The 14,870-nt window shown below is 50.2% G+C and overlaps 1 protein-coding gene across 1 annotated transcript in view; it reads left to right on the forward strand.

The window, feature by feature from the left end:
• The first annotated feature begins 631 nt into the window (after positions 1-631).
• The window catches only part of IL11RA (interleukin 11 receptor subunit alpha), a 187,268-nt gene continuing 173,029 nt past the window's right edge, over positions 632-14,870 (forward strand). Inside the window, exon 1 of the mRNA XM_073556711.1 lies at positions 632-762. The gene's annotated coding sequence lies outside the window, so the exon portion shown is untranslated. The remainder of the gene's footprint in view (positions 763-14,870) is intronic.

A 14,870-nucleotide genomic window follows, 5' to 3' on the forward strand; every position in this document is an offset into this window, starting at 1 on the left:
CCTAGACAGACACGTAGCACAGGTCCTGGAAGACCCATGACAGACACGTAGCACAGGTCCTGGAAGACCCCAGACAGACACATAGCACAGGTCCTGGAAGACCCTAGACAGACACGTAGCACAGGTCCTGGAAGACCCTAGACAGACACGTAGCACAGGTCCTGGAAGACACCAGACACGTAGCACAGGTCCTGGAAGACACCAGACAGGTAGTAGACAGAACTCTTGAGCAAAGTCCTAATAGCAAGACACAGGTATGTGTGATGAGTTACTGGGCAGGAGTGCAGATGTGTGATGATGATGATGATGTGTGATGATGATGAGATGATAATGATGAGAATGATGTGTGATGATGATGATGATGATGATGGTGATGGTGGAAGTTTTGGGCTCAGATCTGTGTTTTCCTCGCACTTTGCTGCTGATCTGTGAGTGACATTAGTAACACATGGAGGAGGAGGAGGAGGGCTGTGCCGTGAGTCACCGCGGGGTCAGCGCTAGCAGCCCCCTCCCCAGCTCGGCCCCTCTACCCTTCTCCTTACAGGAAGAAGCCCCCCAGCTCCAGGTACTGGCAGCCGGCTCTCTGCTCCTGCCCGGACCGGCCGGCACACTGCGGGACCCCGGAGCCCAGAGCGGTCACCGGGAGTGGGAAACTCCGGGCCGAGTGACTGCAACCGGGGGGATCATCCGGAGACCCCCAGAGACCGCCGGGAAGAGAGACAGCATGGAGGCCCTGGCCGGATAACAGCGGAGGAGTCTAAGGTGAGACCCCCGGAGACCCCGCTGTGACCGACACATCTGTGTGTACATTGTGTCATCCGAGGTATGAGAGGCACAGAGAGGTGCTCGGCCCCGGAGGCTCCTGACACTTTGTGCCTCTCCTGATACTTTGTGACTCTCCTGACACTCTGTGCCTCTCCTGACACTTTGTGCCTCTCCTGACACTCTGTGCCTCTCCTGACACTCTGTGCCTCTCCTGACACTCTGTGCCTCTCCTGATACTCTGTGCCTCTCCTGACACTTTGTGCCTCTCCTGATACTCTGTGCCTCTCCTGATACTTTGTGACTCTCCTGACACTTTGTGACTCTCCTGATACTTTGTGCCTCTCCTGACACTCTGTGCCTCTCCTGACACTTTGTGCCTCTCCTGATACTCTGTGCCTCTCCTGACACTTTGTGCCTCTCCTGATACTTTGTGCCTCTCCTGACACTTTGTGCCTCTCCTGATACTTTGTGCCTCTCCTGACACTTTGTGCCTCTCCTGACACTCTGTGCCTCTCCTGACACTCTGTGCCTCTCCTGACACTTTGTGCCTCTCCTGACACTCTGTGCCTCTCCTGACACTTTGTGACTCTCCTGATACTTTGTGCCTCTCCTGACACTCTGTGCCTCTCCTGACACTTTGTGACTCTCCTGATACTCTGTGCCTCTCCTGACACTTTGTGCCTCTCCTGATACTCTGTGCCTCTCCTGATACTCTGTGCCTTTTCTTTATACTTTGTGCCTCTCCTGACACTTTGTGCCTTAGCTGATACTCTGTGCCTCTCCTGATACTCTGTGCCTCTCCTGACACTTTGTGCCTCTCCTGACACTCTGTGCCTCTCCTGACACTTTGTGACTCTCCTGATACTCTGTGCCTCTCCTGACACTTTGTGCCTCTCCTGATACTCTGTGCCTCTCCTGATACTCTGTGCCTTTTCTTTATACTTTGTGCCTCTCCTGACACTTTGTGCCTTAGCTGATACTCTGTGCCTCTCCTGATACTCTGTGCCTCTCCTGACACTTTGTGCCTCTCCTGACACTTTGTGCCTCTCCTGACACTCTATGCCTCTCCTGATACCTTGTGCCTCTCCTCACACTTTGTGCCTCTCCTGACACTCTGTGCCTCTCCTGACACTTTATGCCTCTCCTGATACTTTGTGCCTCTCTTGACACTCTGTGCCTCTCCTGACACTTTGTGTCTCTCCTGATACTTTGTGCCTCTCCTGACACTCTGTGCCTCTCCTGATACTGTGTATCTCTCCTGATACTCTGTGCCTCTCCTGACACTTTGTGCCTCTCCTCTCCTGATACGTTGTGCCTCTTCTGACACTTTGTGCCTCTCCTGATACTGTGTCTTTTGACACTTTGTGCCTCTCCTGACACTTTGTGCCTCTCCTGATACTCTGTGCCTCTCCTGATACTGTGTCTTTTGACACTTTGTGCCTCTCCTGACACTTTGTGCCTCTCCTGATACTCTGTGCCTCTCCTGATACTGTGTCTTTTGACACTTTGTGCCTCTCCTGATACTTTGTGCCTCTCCTGACACTCTGTGCCTCTCCTGACACTTTATGCCTCTCCTGACACTCTGTGCCTCTCCTGACACTCTGTGCCTCTCCTGTCACTTTGTGCCTCTCCTGATACATTGTGCCTCTCCTGACACTCTGTGCCTCTCCTGACACTTTGTGTCTATCCTGATACTTTGTGCCTCTCCTGACACTCTGTGCCTCTCCTGATACTGTGTGCCTCTCCTGACACTCTGCCTCTCCTGATACTTTGTGCCTCTCCTGACACTCTGTGCCTCTCCTGATACTTTGTGCCTCTCCTGACACTCTGTGCCTCTCCTGACACTCTGTGCCTCTCCTGACACTCTGTGCCTCTCCTGACACTTTGTCTCTCCTGATACTTTGTGCCTCTCCTGACACTCTGTGCCTCTCCTGATACTGTGTGTCTCTCCTGATACTCTGTGCCTCTCCTGATACTTTGTGCCTCTCCTGACACTTTGTGCATCTCCTGACACTCTGTGCCTCTCCTGATACTGTGTCTTTTGACACTTTTTGCCTCTCCTGACACTCTGTGCCTCTCCTGACACTGTGCCTCTCCTGACTCTTTGCGCCTCTTCTGACACTCTGTGCCTCTTCTGACACACTGTGCATCTCCTGATACTGTGTCTTTTGACACTTTGTGCCTCTCCTGACACTTTGTGCCTCTCCTGATACTCTGTGCCTCTCCTGACACTCTGTGCCTCTCCTGACACTCTGTGCCTCTCCTGTCACTTTGTGCCTCTCCTGATACATTACGCCTCTTCTGACACTCTGTGCCTCTCCTGACACTCTGTGCCTCTTCTGACACACTGTGCATCTCCTGATACTGTGTCTTTTGACACTTTGTGCCTCTCCTGATACTTTGTGCCTCTCCTGACACTTTGTGCCTCTCCTGATACTCTGTGCCTCTCCTGACACTCTGTGCCTCTCCTGACACTCTGTGCCTCTCCTGTCACTTTGTGCCTCTCCTGATACATTGTGCCTCTCCTGACACTCTGTGCCTCTCCTGACACTTTGTGTCTCTCCTGATACTTTGTGCCTCTCCTGACACTCTGTGCCTCTCCTGACACTCTGTGCCTCTCCTGACACTCTGTGCCTCTCCTGATACTTTGTGCCTCTCCTGACACTCTGTGCCTCTCCTGATACTTTGTGCCTCTCCTGACACTCTGTGCCTCTCCTGACGCTTTGTGCCTCTCCTGACACTTTGTGCCTCTCCTGACACTTTGTCTCTCCTGATACTTTGTGCCTCTCCTGACACTCTGTGCCTCTCCTGATACTGTGTGTCTCTCCTGATACTCTGTGCCTCTCCTGATACTTTGTGCCTCTCCTGACACTTTGTGCATCTCCTGACACTCTGTGCCTCTCCTGATACTGTGTCTTTTGACACTTTTTGCCTCTCCTGACACTGTGCCTCTCCTGACTCTTTGCGCCTCTCCTGACACTCTGTGCCTCTCCTGACACTCTGTGCCTCTCCTGACACACTGTGCCTCTCCTGACACAATGTGCCTCTCCTGACTCTTTGCACCTCTCCTGACACTCTGTGCCTCTCCTGACACTTTGTGCCTCTCCTGACACTCTGTGCCTCTCCTGACACTGTTTGCCTCTCCTGACACTTTGTGCCTCTCCTGACACTTTGTGCCTCTCCTGACACTCTGTGCCTCTCCTGATACTGTGTGTCTCTCCTGACACTTTGTCTCTCCTGATTCTTTGTGCCTCTCCTGACAGTCTGTGCCTCTCCTGACACTTTGTGCCTCTCTTGATACTTTGTGCCTCTCCTGACACTCTGTGCCTCTCCTGACACTTTGTGCCTCTCCTGACACTTTGTGCCTCTCTTGACACTCTGTGCCTCTCCTGACACTCTGTGCCTCTCCTGACACTCTGTGCCTCTCCTGACACTCTGTGCCTCTCCTGATACTGTGTGTCTCTCCTGATACTGTGTGCCTCTTCTGACACTTTGTGCCTCTCCTGACACTCTGTGCCTCTCTTGATACTGTGTCTTTTGACACTTTGTGCCTCTCCTGACACTTTGTGCCTCTCCTGACACTTTGTGCCTCTCCTGATACTGTGCCTCTCCTGACACTCTGTGCCTCTCCTGACACTCTGTGCCTCTCCTGATACTGTGTCTTTTGACACTTTGTGCCTCTCCTGATACTTTGTGCCTCTTCTGACACTTTGTGCCTCTCCTGACACTCTGTGCCTCTCCTGATACTGTGTCTTTTGACACTTTGTGCCTATCCTGATACTTTGTGCCTCTTCTGACACTTTGTGCCTCTACTGACACTCTGTGCCTCTCCTGACACTCTGTGCCTCTCCTGATACTGTGTCTTTTGACACTTTGTGCCTCTCCTGATATTTTGTGCCTCTTCTGACACTTTGTGCCTCTCCTGACACTCTGTGCCTCTCCTGATACTGTGTCTTTTGACACTTTGTGCCTCTCCTGACACTCTGTGCCTCTCCTGATACTTTGTGCCTCTCCTGACACTCTGTGCCTCTCCTGACACTCTGTGCCTCTCCTGACACTCTGTGCCTCTCCTGATACTGTGTCTTTTGACAGTTTGTGCCTCTCCTGATATTTTGTGCCTCTTCTGACACTTTGTGCCTCTCCTGACACTCTGTGCCTCTCCTGATACTGTGTCTTTTGACACTTTGTGCCTCTCCTGACACTTTGTGCCTCTCCTGACACTCTGTGCCTCTCCTGACACTTTGTGCCTCTCCTGACACTTTGTGCCTCTCCTGACACTCTGTGCCTCTCCTGATACTGTGTGCCTCTCCTGACACTTTGTGCCTCTCCTGACACTTTGTGCCTCTCCTGACACTTTGTGTCTCTCCTGACACTCTGTGCCTCTCCTGATACTTTGTGCCTCTCTTGACACTCTGTGCCTCTCCTGACACTTTGTGTCTCTCCTGATACTTTGTGCCTCTCCTGACACTCTGTGCCTCTCCTGATACTGTGTGTCTCTCCTGATACTCTGTGCCTCTCCTGACACTTTGTGCCTCTCCTGACTCTTTGTGCCTCTCCTGATACTTTGTGCCTCTCCTGACACTCTGTGCCTCTCCTGATACATTTTGTGCCTCTCCTGATACCGTGCCTCTCCTGATACTCTGTGCCTCTCCTGATACTCTGTGCCTCTCCTGACACTCTGTGCCTCTCCTGATACTCCGTGCCTCTCCTGATACTGTGTCTTTTGACACTTTGTGCCTCTCCTGATACTTTGTGCCTCTCCTGACACTCTGTGCCTCTCCTGAGACTGTGTCTTTTGACACTTTGTGCCTCTCCTGACACTTTGTGCCTCTCCTGATGCTTTGTGCCTCTCCTGATGCTTTGTGCCTCTCCTGATACTCTGTGCCTCTCCTGACACTCTGTGCCTCTCCTGACACTCCGTGCCTCTCCTGATACTGTGTGTCTCTCCTGATACTGTGTGCCTCTTCTGACACTTTGTGCCTCTCCTGACACTCTGTGCCTCTCTTGATACTGTGTCTTTTGACACTTTGTGCCTCTCCTGACACTTTGTGCCTCTCCTGACACTTTGTGCCTCTCCTGATACTGTGCCTCTCCTGACACTCTGTGCCTCTCCTGATACTCTGTGCCTCTCCTGATACTGTGTCTTTTGACACTTTGTGCCTCTCCTGATACTTTGTGCCTCTTCTGACACTTTGTGCCTCTCCTGACACTCTGTGCCTCTCCTGATACTGTGTCTTTTGACACTTTGTGCCTATCCTGATACTTTGTGCCTCTTCTGACACTTTGTGCCTCTCCTGACACTCTGTGCCTCTCCTGACACTCTGTGCCTCTCCTGATACTGTGTCTTTTGACACTTTGTGCCTCTCCTGATATTTTGTGCCTCTTCTGACACTTTGTGCCTCTCCTGACACTCTGTGCCTCTCCTGATACTGTGTCTTTTGACACTTTGTGCCTCTCCTGACACTCTGTGCCTCTCCTGATACTTTGTGCCTCTCTTGACACTCTGTGCCTCTCCTGACACTCTGTGCCTCTCCTGACACTCTGTGCCTCTCCTGATACTGTGTCTTTTGACACTTTGTGCCTCTCCTGATATTTTGTGCCTCTTCTGACACTTTGTGCCTCTCCTGACACTCTGTGCCTCTCCTGATACTGTGTCTTTTGACACTTTGTGCCTCTCCTGACACTTTGTGCCTCTCCTGACACTCTGTGCCTCTCCTGACACTTTGTGCCTCTCCTGACACTTTGTGCCTCTCCTGACACTCTGTGCCTCTCCTGATACTGTGTGCCTCTCCTGACACTTTGTGCCTCTCCTGACAGTCTGTGCCTCTCCTGACACTTTGTGTCTCTCCTGATACTTTGTGCCTCTCTTGACACTCTGTGCCTCTCCTGACACTTTGTGCCTCTCCTGACAGTCTGTGCCTCTCCTGACACTTTGTGTCTCTCCTGACACTTTGTGCCTCTCCTGACACTCTGTGCCTCTCCTGATACTGTGTGCCTCTCCTGACACTTTGTGCCTCTCCTGACAGTCTGTGCCTCTCCTGACACTTTGTGTCTCTCCTGATACTTTGTGCCTCTCTTGACACTCTGTGCCTCTCCTGACACTTTGTGCCTCTCCTGACAGTCTGTGCCTCTCCTGACACTGTGCCTCTCCTGACACTGTGCCTCTCCTGACTCTTTGCGCCTCTCCTGACTCTTTGCGCCTCTTCTGACACTCTGTGCCTCTCCTGACACTCTGTGCCTCTTCTGACACACTGTGCATCTCCTGATACTGTGTCTTTTGACACTTTGTGCCTCTCCTGATACTTTGTGCCTCTCCTGACACTTTGTGCCTCTCCTGATACTCTGTGCCTCTCCTGACACTCTGTGCCTCTCCTGACACTCTGTGCCTCTCCTGTCACTTTGTGCCTCTCCTGATACATTGTGCCTCTCCTGACACTTTGTGTCTCTCCTGATACTTTGTGCCTCTCCTGACACTCTGTGCCTCTCCTGACACTCTGTGCCTCTCCTGATACTGTGTGCCTCTCCTGATACGGTGTGCCTCTCCTGACACTCTGTGCCTCTCCTGACACTCTGTGCCTCTCCTGATACTTTGTGCCTCTCCTGACACTCTGTGCCTCTCCTGATACTTTGTGCCTCTCCTGACACTCTGTGCCTCTCCTGATACTTTGTGCCTCTCCTGACACTTTGTGCCTCTCCTGACACTTTGTCTCTCCTGATACTTTGTGCCTCTCCTGATACTGTGTGTCTCTCCTGATACTCTGTGCCTCTCCTGATACTTTGTGCCTCTCCTGACACTTTGTGCATCTCCTGACACTCTGTGCCTCTCCTGATACTGTGTCTTTTGACACTTTTTGCCTCTCCTGACACTGTGCCTCTCCTGACTCTTTGCGCCTCTCCTGACACACTGTGCCTCTCCTGACACACTGTGCCTCTCCTGACACAATGTGCCTCTCCTGACTCTTTGCGCCTCTCCTGACACTCTGTGCCTCTCCTGACACTTTGTGCCTCTCCTGACACTCTGTGCCTCTCCTGACATTGTTTGCCTCTCCTGACACTTTGTGCCTCTCCTGACACTTTGTGCCTCTCCTGACACTCTGTGCCTCTCCTGATACTGTGTGTCTCTCCTGATACTCTGTGCCTCTCCTGACACTTTGTGCCTCTCCTGACTCTTTGTGCCTCTCCTGATACTTTGTGCCTCTCCTGACACTCTGTGCCTCTCCTGATACATTTTGTGCCTCTCCTGATACCGTGCCTCTCCTGATACTCTGTGCCTCTCCTGACACTCTGTGCCTCTCCTGACACTCCGTGCCTCTCCTGATACTGTGTCTTTTGACACTTTGTGCCTCTCCTGATACTTTGTGCCTCTTCTGACACTTTGTGCCTCTCCTGACACTCTGTGCCTCTCCTGAGACTGTGTCTTTTGACACTTTGTGCCTCTCCTGACACTTTGTGCCTCTCCTGACACTTTGTGCCTCTCCTGACACTCTGTGCCTCTCCTGACGCTTTGTGCCTCTCCTGACACTCTGTGCCTCTCCTGATACTCCGTGCCTCTCCTGATACTGTGTCTTTTGACACTTTGTGCCTCTCCTGACACTTTGTGCCTCTCCTGACACTCTGTGCCTCTCCTGACACTGTGTCTTTTGACACTTTGTGCCTCTCCTGACACTTTGTGCCTCTCCTGATACTTTGTGCCTCTCCTGATACTTTGTGCCTCTCCTGATACTTTGTGCCTCTCCTGATACTTTGTGCCTCTCCTGACACTCTGTGCCTCTCCTGACACTGTGTCTTTTGACACTTTGTGCCTCTCCTAACACTTTGTGCCTCTCCTGACACTCTGTGCCTCTCCTGATACTTTGTGCCTCTCCTGACACCTTGTGCCTCTCCTGACACTCTGTGCCTCTCCTGATACTTTGTGCCTCTCCTGATACTTTGTGCCTCTCCTGATACTTTATGCCTCTTCTGACCCTTTGTGCCTCTCCTGACACTCTGTTCCTCTCCTGATACTGTCTTTTGACACTTTGTGCCTCTCTTGACACTCTGTGCCTCTCCTGATACTTTGTGCCTCTCCTGATACTCTGTGCCTCTCCTGATACTCTGTGCCTCTCCTGACACTCTGTGCCTCGCCTGACACTCTGTGCCTCTCCTGACACTCTGTGCCTCTCCTTATGGATGGATTTTATCATCTGATTACTATTTTGGTTACTTTGTCTTCTCTTCTGATCTGTTGTGTTGTATTTCGTACCTTCGTATAAACGCTGCACATTGTGTGACTTCTTACTCACCACTGGCCGTTCTATTATATATATATGAGGCCAATCATACACAATCCATTCTCGCCAGATTGTGAAGGATCAGCGCGGCCTCATCCTGACAGTTGTGATCTCTAGGAGGAGCAGCTGCCCGCTATAATCTATGGATCTGCTCACATGTTTCTTAACAGACCATGTATCAACAACAAAATCACGGGAACAAATCTCTGTTTTATCTGTGTCATGGACTAAACTCACAAATCTATGGGTCTGTAAACATTAGACAGCAAATGGATGGCAGCAGTGTGCAATCATTGTACAATAAGTATGCAATCATTGTGCAATCAGTGTGCAATCAGTGTGCAATCAGTGTGCAGTCAGTGTGCAGTCAGTGTGCAGTCAGTGTGCAGTCAGTGTGCAGTCAGTGTAAAATCAGTGTGCAATCAGTGTACAATCAGTGGACAATAATTGTGCCATCAGTGTGCAATCATTGTACAGTCAGTGTGGAATCAGTGTAAATCAGTGGACAATCCGTGTACAATCAGTGTGCAGTGTGCAATTAGTGTGAAGTCAGTGTTAATCAGTGTGCTATCTGATGATTGTGGGGCACTGTACAACATTGGTGCGGGATCTGCTGGTGCATCTGATGATTGTGGGGCAGTGTACAACATTGGTGCGGGATCTGCTGGTGCATCTGATGATTGTGGGGCAGTGTACAACATTGGTGCGGGATCTGCTGGTGCATCTGATGATTGTGGGGCAGTGTACAACATTGGTGCGGGATCTGCTGGTGCATCTGATGATTGGGGGACACTGTACAACATTGGTGCGGGATCTGCTGGTGCATCTGATGATTGTGGGGCAGTGTACAACATTGGTGCGGGATCTGCTGGTGCATCTGATGATTGTGGGGCAGTGTACAACATTGGTGCGGGATCTGCTGGTGCATCTGATGATTGTGGGGCAGTGTACAACATTGGTGCGGGATCTGCTGGTGCATCTGATGATTGTGGGGCAGTGTACAACATTGGTGCGGGATCTGCTGGTGCATCTGATGATTGTGAGGCACTGTACAACATTGGTGCGGGATCTGCTGGTGCATCTGATGATTGTGGGGCAGTGTACAACATTGGTGCGGGATCTGCTGGTGCATCTGATGATTGTGGGGCACTGTACAACATTGGTGTGGGATCTGCTGGTGCATCTGATGATTGTGGGGCACTGTACAACATTGGTGCGGGATCTGCTGGTGCATCTGATGATTGTGGGGCAGTGTACAACATTGGTGCGGGATCTGCTGGTGCATCTGATGATTGTGGGACACTGTACAACATTGGTGCGGGATCTGCTGGTGCATCTGATGATTGTGGGGCACTGTACAACATTGGTGCGGGATCTGCTGGTGCATCTGATCATTGTGGGGCAGTGTACAACATTGGTGCGGGATCTGCTGCTGCATCTGATGATTGTGGGGCACTGTACAACATTGGTGCGGAATCTGCTGGTGCATCTGATGATTGTGGGGCAGTGTACAACATTGGTGCGGGATCTGCTGGTGCATCTGATGATTGTGGGGCACTGTACAACATTGGTGTGGGATCTGCTGGTGCATCTGATGATTGTGGGGCACTGTACAACATTGGTGTGGGATCTGCTGGTGCATCTGATGATTGTGGGGCAGTGTACAACATTGGTGCGGGATCTGCTGGTGCATCTGATGATTGTGGGGCAGTGTACAACATTGGTGCGGGATCTGCTGGTGCATCTGATGATTGTGGGGCATTGTACAACATTGGTGCGGGATCAGCTGATGCATCTGATGAAAATGATGAAATGGTAAGACAGGATGTTGAGAAGGCTGAACTTTTAAATTCCTATTTTGCATCTGTTTTCTCTCAGAAAGGAAATGTAACATCAACTGTTATTCACTGTCCTATTAAGGGAATAGAAGAATCCAGGATATCTATAAACAGAAAGATAGTGAGGAAACACTTAGCTAACCTAAATGAATTCAAGTCTCCAGGTCCAGATGAATTACACCCCAGAGTACTGAAGGAGATAGCAGAAGAAATTTTTGAACCCCTCTCCATAATCTTTGAAAATTCTTGGAGAACAGGAGAAGTGCCAGAAGACTGGAGAAGAGCAAATGTTGTTCCTATCTTCAAAAAGGGGAAGAAGGTGGACCCAGGCAACTATAGGCCAGTGAGTCTGACTTCTATACCAGGAAAGATCTTTGAACAAATTATTAAACAACATGTATGTCAATACCTGGATAAGAATGAAGTGATTAAACATAGTCAGCATGGGTTTGTAACTAATAAGTCATGTCAGACTAACTTAATTTCCTTCTATGACGGAATCACTGATTGGGTGGATCAAGGAAATGCTGTAGATATAGTATATCTTGACTTCAGCAAAGCATTTGACAAAGTATCTCATACAATCCTTATTGAAAAAATGACTAAGTATGGAATGGACAAGGCAACTGTTAGGTGGATTCATAACTGTCTTAGTGATCGGACCCAAAGAGTGGTCGTAAATGGCTGCACATCCAGTTGGAAGAATGTGTCAAGTGGGGTACCACAGGGCTCTGTCCTGGGCCCTGTATTGTTCAACATCTTTATCAATGATTTAGATGAAGGAATTGAGGGTAAACTGATTAAATTTGCTGATGACACAAAGCTAGGAGGGATAGCTAATACTAGAGAAGAGAGAGAGAGGATTCAAAAAGATATAAATAAACTGGAGCAGTGGGCAGCAACTAACAGAATGGTTTTTAACAGGGAGAAATGCAAAGTACTACATCTGGGCAATAAAAATGAAAAAAGCATATACAGAATGGGAGGAATAGGGCTAAGTGACAGCACATGTGAAAAAGACTTGGGTATACTAATAGATCACAGACTGAATATGAGTCAACAGTGTGATGCAGCAGCAAAAAAGGCAAATGCAATTCTAGGATGTATTAACAGAAGCATACAGTCTAGATCACGTGAAGTCATTATTTCCCTCTACTCCTCTTTGGTCAGACCTCATCTGGAATATTGTGTCCAATTTTGGGCACCACATTTTAAAAAAGACATCAACAAACTGGAGCAAGTTCAGAAAAGAGCGACCAGAATGGTGACCGGTCTGCAAACCCTGTCTTATGAGGAAAGGTTGCAGGATTTGGGAATGTTTAGTTTGCAAAAGAGAAGACTGAGAGGAGACTTAATAGCTGTCTACAAATATCTAAAGGGCTGTCACATTGTAGAAGGATCAACTTTATTCTCATTTGCACAAGGAAAGACTAGAAGCAATGGGATGAAGCTGAATGGGAGGAGACACAGATTAGATATTAGAAAAAACTTTTTGACAGTTAGAGTGATCAATGAGTGGAACAGGCTGCCACGAGAAGTGGTGAGTTCTCCTTCAATGGAAGTCTTCAAACAGAGGCAGGACAGACATCTAACTGGGATGATTTAGCGAATCCTGCTTTGAGCAGGGGGTTGGACCAGATGGCCCAGGAGGTCCCTTCCAACTCTACGATTCTATGATTCTATGATCTGATGATTGTGGGGCAGTGTACAACATTGGTGCGGGATCTGCTGGTGCATCTGATGATTGTGGGGCACTGTACAACATTGGTGCGGGATCTGCTGGTGCATCTGATTATTGTGGGGCACTGTACAACATTGGTGCGGGATCTGCTGGTGCATCTGATGATTGTGGGGCACTGTACAACATTGGTGCGGGATCTGCTGGTGCATCTGATTATTGTGGGGCACTGTACAACATTGGTGCGGGATCTGCTGGTGCATCTGATGATTGTGGGGCAGTGTGCAACATTGGTGCGGGATCTGCTGGTGCATCTGATGATTGTGGGGCAGTGTACAACATTGGTGCGGGATCTGCTGGTGCATCTGATGATTGTGGGGCACTGTACAACATTGGTGTGGGATCTGCTGGTACATCTGATGATTGGGGGGCACTGTACACCATTGGTGCGGGATCTGCTGGTGCATCTGATGACTGGGGCAGTGTACAACATTGGTGCGGGATCTGCTGGTGCATCTGATGATTGTGGAGCAGTGTGCAACATTGGTGCGGGATCTGCTGGTGCATCTGATGATTGTGGGGCAGTGTACAACATTGGTGCGGGATCTGCTGGTGCATCTGATGATTGTGGGGCAGTGTACAACATTGGTGCGGGATCTGCTGATGCATCTGATGATTGTGGGGCACTGTACAACATTGGTGCGGGATCTGCTGGTGCATCTGATGATTGTGGGGCAGTGTACAACATTGGTGCGGGATCTGCTGGTGCATCTGATGATTGTGGAGCAGTGTACAACATTGGTGCGGGATCTGCTGGTGCATCTGATGATTGTGGGGCAGTGTACAACATTGGTGCGGGATCTGCTGGTGCATCTGATGATTGTGGAGCAGTGTACAACATTGGTGCGGGATCTGCTGGTGCATCTGATGATTGTGGGGCACTGTACAACATTGGTGCGGGATCTGCTAGTGCATCTGATGATTGTGGGGCACTGTACAACATTGGTGCGGGATCTGCTGGTGCATCTGATGATTGGGGGGCACTGTACAACATTGGTGCGGGATCTGCTTGTGCATCTGATGATTGTGGGGCAGTGTACAACATTGGTGCGGGATCTGCTGGTGCATCTGATGATTGTGGGGCAGTGTACAACATTGGTGCGGGATCTGCTGGTGCATCTGATGATTGTGGGGCACTGTACAACATTGGTGTGGGATCTGCTGGTGCATCTGATGATTGTGGGGCACTGTACAACATTGGTGCGGGATCTGCTGGTGCATCTGATGATTGTGGGGCAGTGTACAACATTGGTGCGGGATCTGCTGGTGCATCTGATGATTGTGGGGCACTGTACAACATTGGTGTGGGATCTGCTGGTGCATCTGATGATTGTGGGGCACTGTACAACATTGGTGCGGGATCTGCTGGTGCATCTGATGATTAGGGGGCACTGTACAACATTGGTGCGGGATCTGCTGGTGCATCTGATGATTGTGGGGCAGTGTACAACATTGGTGCGGGATCTGCTGGTGCATCTGATGATTGTGGGGCACTGTACAACATTGGTGTGGGATCTGCTGGTGCATCTGATGATTGTGGAGCAGTGTACAACATTGGTGTGGGATCTGCTGGTGCATCTGATGATTGTGGGGCACTGTACAACATTGGTGCGGGATCTGCTGGTGCATCTGATGATTGGGGGACACTGTACAACATTGGTGCGGGATCTGCTGGTGCATCTGATGATTGTGGGGCAGTGTACAACATTGGTGCGGGATCTGCTGGTGCATCTGATGATTGTGGGGCAGTGTACAACATTGGTGCGGGATCTGCTGGTGCAACTGATGATTGTGGGGCAGTGTACAACATTGGTGTGGGATCTGCTGGTGCATCTGATGATTGTGGGACACTGTACAACATTGGTGCGGGATCTGCTGGTGCATCTGATGATTGTGGGGCACTGTACAACATTGGTGCGGGTTCTGCTGGTGCATCTGATGATTGTGGGGCAGTGTACAACATTGGTGCGGGATCTGCTGCTGCATCTGATGATTGTGGGGCACTGTACAACATTGGTGTGGGATCTGCTGGTGCATCTGATGATTGTGGGGCAGTGTACAACATTGGTGCGGGATCTGCTGGTGCATCTGATGATTGTGGGGCACTGTACAACATTGGTGTGGGATCTGCTGGTGCATCTGATGATTGTGGGGCAGTGTACAACATTGGTGCGGGATCTGCTGCTGCATCTGATGATTGTGGGGCACTGTACAACATTGGTGTGGGATCTGCTGTTGCATCTGATGATTGTGGGGCAG

Source organism: Dendrobates tinctorius, unplaced genomic scaffold, assembly GCF_039654945.1.
Source record: "Dendrobates tinctorius isolate UK_male_01 unplaced genomic scaffold, ASM3965494v1 ptg000237l, whole genome shotgun sequence".
In the NCBI taxonomy this organism is placed as follows: domain Eukaryota; kingdom Metazoa; phylum Chordata; class Amphibia; order Anura; family Dendrobatidae; genus Dendrobates; species Dendrobates tinctorius.